The sequence below is a fragment of the Aulonocara sp. 'chitande type north' Nkhata Bay genome, linkage group LG15, assembly GCF_057382095.1.
Source record: "Aulonocara sp. 'chitande type north' Nkhata Bay isolate Kocher_YH1m ecotype deep benthic linkage group LG15, A_spYH_male_GT1.1, whole genome shotgun sequence".
Lineage (NCBI taxonomy): Eukaryota > Metazoa > Chordata > Actinopteri > Cichliformes > Cichlidae > Aulonocara > Aulonocara sp. 'chitande type north' Nkhata Bay.
In genome coordinates this window covers 37649124-37654839 of record NC_141358.1, presented here as the reverse complement: position 1 = coordinate 37654839, position 5716 = coordinate 37649124, and positions in this window count along the sequence as shown.

Sequence of the window (5716 nt, the reverse complement as noted above, 5' to 3'; positions counted from 1 at the left end):
AGGTTTTCACTGAACTTTGTGCCCCTTTTTCCTCTTTTGTATTTGTCTTCAGAAATGCGCTGGCTACTTGTGGCATTTCCCACTTTTTCTGTCACGTGTCACACCGCAGTGAAGCTATCTCACAAAAAGATAACGAGGGCATCGCAAAAGGAAACAAATACCCCCTTGTTTTCCACAATCTCTTTCAGGACAACAGAAGCCATGCAGAAATGGAATTTGCCTTCTCTGTATTGTATTTCACCAGGACACACTTACCGGCACAAAAACCATAGCTTAAGTTTTATCTCTTTCCCCTTTGTTAAACAGAGTGATCGGAAGTCAAACCCACAAAGGATCGGAACCGAAATCTCCCCATTGTGAATTTGCTCTATCGGTGTGTTTTATTGAGTATGAGCTGACAATAGGACTGAGCAATAGCTGAGTTTTAATTTTCCACACTGCATATAGCGAACAGGGAGTGACAACTAGTTTACACAGAGGTCAGTAAATAGTGACTGTACTGCAATGTACAATGGAAATGGTGAGAGTCAAAGGTATCTCCTCTGCCTTAATTGTGTTCCTATTTTTCAGCTGTTAAGCCGTCCCAAACCCAAGCACCCAAGCAAGTAAAACAGCCACAGCAGAGCAACCAATTCTTACTTCACTACCTTTGTAACCTCTACACTGAGAGGAACGCTAAAGGAAGTAAACATTCATGAAACCCAGTACGCTCTGCTGAACTTCCAACACACATTCCGAGATTTTCCCAACCAAAGTGACAAGAAAAGAAAACACAGGCTTATCAACTACTGGCCGACATTTACTTTAATCTAAAGTGAATTTCTCACCACGGTGACTGTTATCACTGTGTGGGAAACTAGTGCTGTATGGTCAGTCCACAGCCAGTTTCCCAACCAGCCTGTAGACCAGGAGCCGAATATTTGCTAACACTAATTGGAGGAAGCTTTTGATGTCCGCGTGGCCAATGGGTGAGGTGGACAGGGATGCAAACCTTCACACCAACCCTCTATTTTCTTCAAAGACCTTTACAGCAGCAGCACTGACATAACAAAAGATGGGAATGTCTTTGCATAGACTTAGATTAAGAGCCGTCTACAGGCTGAGAAGTTGGAAATAAACTGCATATTTGTTTGTCACTGGCCCAAGGCAGAAAATCACACTGCTATGTAACAGTATCCCAGTGTTTATTAATTGAAACTGCTATCCAGCATACCAGTGAGTCAGATATGTAAACTGATGTATCCTTGGCACACACAGAAACTGTTTGCACTCAGGCATGAGAGCAGATACAGATATCATGGTGCTGATCAGTCAGTGTCACTATTATTGTTCCACAGTAGTGCCCTATAAACCCTGTTACAGAGACTTTTTACATTTTTCCTGTAAGACATGACACCGGAGGTGATCCCAGTGTGTAAAAGCAGCAGTAAAACTTTACAGAGTCATCGTAATACCCACAAATGAAAAACCAAGCACATTTTTTTTCAGTATTACAAGCATCCAGGAAATGTAAAAATGATACTATTGTAGTGAAAAAGTCATAGATGTTTGTAGGGTAGTACTGTGGAACACTATTGATACTGGGTTAGGATTGGGGTAGGCTAGGATTTGGCTTGTAATCCTCCTGTATTTCTTAACTTTTTGGTGTAGTATGAATGGCAGTTGGGGAGGTGTTTGTCAATAGAAAAAGCTGTCCAACTTATGAAAATGTAATTTAAAGTTCAAATTCTATTCACTCCTTCACATTTCCCAAAGCCTTCCGGTGGGCCAGATTGAAGCCTTTGCCTGGCCGATTCTGGTCCCTGGGCCTAATATTTGAGATAACTACTATAGACATTAAGACAAAAAACACTATACAAAAACAATAAAGTTAATAAAGCTTGCACCTTTTCTTTCAAAAATATGTGTTTTGGATGGATAAAGTGGCATACAAAAACCCCCACAATCTTTACAATCATTATGTGTGCTGTACGTAAGTGCTGTACATAAGTGAAGAGAACTAGAGTGAGATTATTTAGATTAGCTGATTATCAGATGAGATAACACTCAGTGTTTATTTATGTGTCTTCTTGTCTGTCCACATAAGCTTTCAACAGAGTCCTGAAACAGAAAAGAAAGCACGGCAGTCACTGCAGACGACCGTCACAAGGCCACAGAGAAACGCTAGCGTGACCTCTGTCAGTGTTGAAGGCAGGGAGGGGTTGGGGGTGGTACAACAAACCTCTCAATGGAGGTATTCAGTGGTGCCATCATCAGTGCCTCCTGCCCAGGAACCTACAGGAACAAAGATCCCTGTTCAGCTGGGAGAGCCATCTGATGGCAGCATGGCGCTGTCTCCTGTCTGCTGGTGTCACTGACAAAAGACACGCCTGCCACAGGAACTCCGAGTCAGGTCGCACCGAGTCCTCTTACATGTGAACAATCAGAGATCAGAGTTACAGTAACAGCCCGTCCTTTATAGAAGTGCTGTTTGCTGATAGTTTTTGTCACCTACTTGCCTGGATTACATAACTTTTTTGCTTCTTAAGATGACTTTTTTTTTTTTTAGCATTTTTGCCTTTATGTGATAATTGATCATTGAAGATACACAAGATGATGGGGAGAGAGAAAATAGAACGATTATATTATATGTGTTAGAACCTCTTCTGCCCTTAACAAAAATACATTTTTAATGTCACTCACACCTTTTGCCTTTTAGATAAATAAAGCATACACAGGAGTCACTTTGCTAAACTCTGACTGCAGCTTCTGGCTTGTGACAGGAATGCTATTTGTGTTGTTTGCTCAAAGTGGTTTAACATCATTCATGAGATTTGTTTGACATAGGCTAACTGTCTCACTGTTTGAATACAAGCAATCACTTTTTGTGCCTAACCCCTGGGTCAGTTTCGAAGCTGGCTGCTGTATTTTATGATTTTGGCAATCTGCATAAAGAACTGCTTTCTATCAGACATCCATTACATCTGTGGTAAAGCGTGTTAAGACGAGTTGATTCGTACTGAGTGCAAATCTCTCAGGCTTATTTGCGCCTCAGTTTCAGTCGGCTTGCCCTCTAGCGGCACCATGTGGTTGACTTATTTAGTACAGCAGTATCTCAACATGTATTCAAAGCACTCGTGATCCTCAGACAAAATAATCCCCTTCTTGTCTAATCTTTGGAATCTTTTTATGGTGTTTTATTTTAATATCAGAGCCTGCTATTCCCATAGTGCTTGTTGTCCACTTTGTATGTGGTAAAATAAACCGCAAGTGTTCCCAACAAAGCTCTTTATCCTCTCCAGGATACTTGAGGGTGCATGGGAGTTTGCCCAACCAGTCTACATGTGTTTTGTGGACTTGGAGAAGGCATTCGACCGTGTCCCTCGGGGTGTCCTGTGGGAGGTGTTGCGGGAATATGGGGTGTCTGGCCCATTGCTACGGGCCATTCGATCCCTATACAACCGTTGCAAGAGCTTGGTTCGCATTGCCGGCAATAAGTCGGACTCGTTCCCGGTGGGTGATGGGCTCCGCCAGGGCTGCCCTTTGTCTCCGGTTCTGTTCATAATTTTTATGGACAGGATTTCTAGGCGCAGCCAAGTGGCGGAGGGCTTTCGCTTTGGTGGCCTCAGAATCTCATCTCTGATTTTTGCAGATGATGTGGTTCTGTTGGCTCCATCGGGTGAGGGCCTCCAGCTCGCACTGGAACGGTTCGCAGCCGAGTGTGAAGCAGCGGGAATGAGGATCAGCACCTCCAAATCTGAGGCCATGGTTCTCAGCCGGAAAAGGGTGGAGTGCCCACTCCGGGTCGGGGGATGAGTTCCTGCCCCAAGTGGAGGAGTTCAAGTATCTCGGGGTCTTGTTCGCGAGTGATGGGAGAAGGGAGCCGGAGATCGACAGACGGATTGGGGCTGCACCTGCAGTAATGCAGACGCTGCACCGGTCCGTCGTGGTGAAGAGGGAGCTGAGTGTAAAAGCGAAGCTCTCAATTTACCGGTCGATCTACGTCCCTACCCTCACCTATGGCCACGAGCTGTGGGTAGTGACCGAAAGAACAAGATCGCGGATACAAGCGGCAGAAATGAGCTTCCTCCGAAGGGTGGCTGGCCTCTCCCTTAGAGATAGGGTGAGAAGTTCGGCCATCCGGGAGGGGCTCAGAGTAGAGCAGCTGCTGCTCCACATCGAAAGGAGCCAGCTGAGGTGGTTCGGGCATCTGACAAGGATGCCCCCTGGGCGCCTCCTGGGTGAGGTGTTCCAGGCATGTCCCACCGGGAGGAGGCCCCGGGGCAGACCCAGGACACGCTGGAGAGATTATATCTCTCGGCTGGCCTGGGAACGCCTTGGTATTCCCCCGGATAAGCTGGAGGAGGTGGCTGGGGAGAGGGAGGTCTGGGCCTCTTTGCTTAGGCTGCTGCCCCCGCGACCCGGCCCCGGACAAAGCGGATGATGGATGGATGGATGGATGGTGTTCCCAACAAGCATTTTATTGACTTTTAGAGCTACCTTTGGCTGCTCCCTGATTCAGAAGGGAGGTTGCCACAGCCACAGGTGTATTTGATTTAATTTGAAAGAATGTCACAGTTCAAGTCTTTCGATACATTTTTCACAGGTATCAAGTGTGTAAAGATAACAATAAGAGTTTTTGTATCCTGAGGGACAGGTATCCACGTTTTAATTCCCTTGCTCCGTGCTTAAAGCAGCAGAGTTCATACTCGCAGGTCATTAGGAGACAAACATTTATTAAGTAACTTGGCCCCAGTGTGTTCAGTTTGTATGCTCTGTTGTGTTGTATTATTAAAGAAAGAAATCCTGTTTAAACAAATCTGCTTTTATGAGATGAAATCTTTAACGCTTAACTTTCATGACGATTAGCAAACTTTGCTTTGGAGCCTGAATGACTTTTAAGAGCTGAGAGGATAATCTAGTGACACTGTGTCATCATGCGTAGGCTATAGTTTCTTGGGATAAAGCTCAATCAAATCAAGTCCAAGTTTAATTAGTTATATACAGGTAACAATGGCACGTCACTACCAGCAATGAAATTCTTAGGTCAAAGCCCCTTAAAAAAAAAAAAAAAAAAAAAAAACTGATTACACATACGTAACATAAAGAAATATATAAATACAAATTACTAAAAATACTGTGGTGGCTGTAGTGCAGAGGTAATGTATTTACATGTACAGTGTGTGCAGTGATTGCACCAACTGTCTAATATTTCAGTAGTTCAGTAGAACTGATAGATTGTGGGTAGAAACTGTCCCTGAATCTGCTGCTGCGAGTCTGGATGCTCCTGCACCTCCTACCTGATGGAAGGAGTGTGAGAGGTGTATGGCTGTGGTGGGTGGGATAAGAGAGGATCTGTGGGGCCTTCCTCCTACAGCGCTGTCAGTAGAGGTCCTGGATCCTTGTTCTTGCTCATGTTAAGAGGCAGATTATTGTCCTGACGCCATGATGTCAGGGCTCTTAGCTCCGCAGTCCTCCAGATCCTCTCACAACAAACCCCATTTTTCTATTCAGATCTTTCTTATTCTGTATATTCAATATGAACACCATACATACATTCCAGAGGTTTTAGGTTTATGAAATTTCATAGTTAAACAAGAAATAAAAAAAAACTGCTGGCCTACAGATCACAAACATCCAAAATAATGTAACAAATTGTGAATAGCGTCAATTCGCATTAAGGTTTTGGAGAGAATACCAATAATGGAGCAAGCCTCTACGAGCGAGCAATTTGCAA